Raw genomic sequence first — 2,508 nt, forward strand, 5'->3', positions numbered from 1 at the left:
GGCCCCGCATGCTCGAGCCCTGAACAGTCCTGCACCCAGCCACTGGCTTAAGACGGAGATTCTTACCTTCAGCACTGACATGTAGAGTCAGATCATTTCTTGCTGTGAAGAGCTGTCCTACGCCTTGCAAAATGTTTAGCAGCATATCTGGCCTCTGTGACCAGTAATACCACTACTCACTCTGAGCTGTGACAACCAAAAATGTTTGCAGACACTGCCGACTGTCCCCTGGGAAGCAAACTGCTCCGAGTTGAGAACCACTGGTTTAAAAGACTGGCTGGACATCTGAGACCAACAATAAGCAGCCTCACCTGCCCCAGGTGAACCTTTCTTGCAGAGAAAGCATTTTAAAAACAGAGAACTGGGAACTCATTGAGTTTTACAGAGTGGGCTGTATCAATCATTCTGTACCTGCTTGCTAATAAATCTTTGTTCAATAAATGTCTGCTTGTAGTATAGAATTGGGCTGGTGACTTGCCTGCATTATAACCCGGCAGTAGGGTTACACTGCAAAGGTATAATATCTAAAAGCAATAAGAGGGGCTCACATACACATAAAATAGTGAATCACAGCCCAATGAGAGAGGAAATCAGACATTTTAATTTATTATTTTTGACCTAAGTAGGAAAAGCATAAAATGCATACATCAGTTCTATCTGTTCTATGGCTCCCTGTAAAAACAGAATCCATGTCCATATAACATATAAGATTTTGTGGGGTTTTTGTTTGTTTGTTTGTTTTATTATAATTCATTATTTTTTACGCCTACAGCACCTGGTCTTCCTAGGTGGTCTCCCATCCAAGTACTAACCAGGCTCGACCCTGCTCAGCTTCCAAGATCAGACATCAGGCTTGTTCAGGGTGGCATGGCCGTAGACCATAGACCGTGGCTCCACCGGGGTGCGAGCCCAAGACCTTCTGCATGTAAAGCAGACATGCTAACCGCTACCCTATGGAACCACATCCAACATATAAGATTTTGAATCCAGGTAACTGATGTTCGATTCAGGCATAAGTGATACTCAGTTGACATGAACTGATATTGGTTGTTCAACATTTCTTCTGCCTGGGTAGTGACAACCACAGACTTGTTGCTAAACATTTTATGTATCATTCCTGAAAACAGGCATATTGTGATTCCATTATAAGTTACAAATTTCATGTTACAAAGCAACATGATATTTCAACATGAAATTTTAACATGAAAGGTGCTGATGAGACATATCACCTCATCAGCTCAGTGTCATAAATTCTGTGCTCCCTTCCCAACATTCATTAAAAAAAAAATCACGATACCCAGCACATACGAAACATTAAATAAATGCTGAATCAAAAGTGAAATAAATCGCTAGGGTTGCAGAGTTCTGGAATGGGCAGCTTTATCATCCGTAATGACACTATAGCTTTAGCATAGTGACTACATGTTTACAAAAGACACAACTCAATGTAAACATGTAGCGAGTCAAAAAGACCAGGTGGAATCGAATTCAGTAATTAAAAAGAAAACAAAGTTCTAGAAGACCAACTTCTATAAAATAAATAAGGACACTATATCACAGATTATCAGTAAATTTAGAAACTTCAAGGATAAGAATTATAATAAAAAAAAAAAAAAAAAGAAGTAAAAAAAAAAAAAAAAAAGACCATATTCAATAAAACTACCGTGTGATTACATGGACCTAGGGCAGGAAGGGGCTTTTATTATCAAAGTCAGCTGCAGAATGGACTGGTGTGATAAACCGCTGAATGTTATCATTACCTGCAAAAGCAGAGCGGTCTCGATTCTAGACCAAAGCTGATACAGTACAGAGAGGAAAGGAGCACTAGGCATTTTAAATTATGTAACTTAAGATGCAATTAAACTAAAATGTCTCTATCTTCTTATTCTATATTGTAAAGAATAATACTTCCATTTCCAGGCACTTATATGTAATCTGTTTTACGACGAAGATTAAAAATCACTGAAGCACTTGAACATAAAGATGCTAGTTAAGCTGCACTATCTGTACCAAGGTATCCGATGTCATTGATCTGACAAATAAATTGAATGACAACATGGAGACAATTAACGCACAACCTCTGAATTCCTTTTCTTTGTATTAACTTGTATTTGTTCAATTTAAAATTAGGTTTAATGTTCACACTATTGGGACCAATTGGCCAGAGTCAATCTTTTCTCTTGCAATCTAGTTCACATTCAGAGCTAGGAAAAAAAACACTCAGAGATCATCCACTTCATTTCATAGGAAGTAAGTGAAGCTCCAAGCTCCTCGCTGACTAAGGGAATTCTGCATGGTCAGGGAGAGAGTTTGTTCTGGGATCTCTGCCTCTTGACAGCAGTGCACTTCCCGTTAGTCCCTGACCTTATATCTTTTCATACTGGCTTGACTTTAAGGGAAAAATGATATAAAAATGACTAATCAAACATATTCAGTTATTTTCATACTATTCAACATGAAGAGATGTTTAAAGATTTCCTGTAATAGTTAATGCAGAATATTCTAAAA

General features: G+C 38.2%; 1 pseudogene; it reads right to left on the reverse strand.

The window, feature by feature from the left end:
* Positions 1-763: 763 nt before the first annotated feature.
* Positions 764-879, reverse strand: LOC111735100 (annotated as a pseudogene).
* Between the last annotated feature and the right edge of the window lie 1,629 nt (positions 880-2,508).

This window comes from Pteropus vampyrus, unplaced genomic scaffold, assembly GCF_000151845.1.
Source record: "Pteropus vampyrus isolate Shadow unplaced genomic scaffold, Pvam_2.0 Scaffold14965, whole genome shotgun sequence".
In the NCBI taxonomy this organism is placed as follows: Eukaryota; Metazoa; Chordata; class Mammalia; order Chiroptera; family Pteropodidae; genus Pteropus; species Pteropus vampyrus.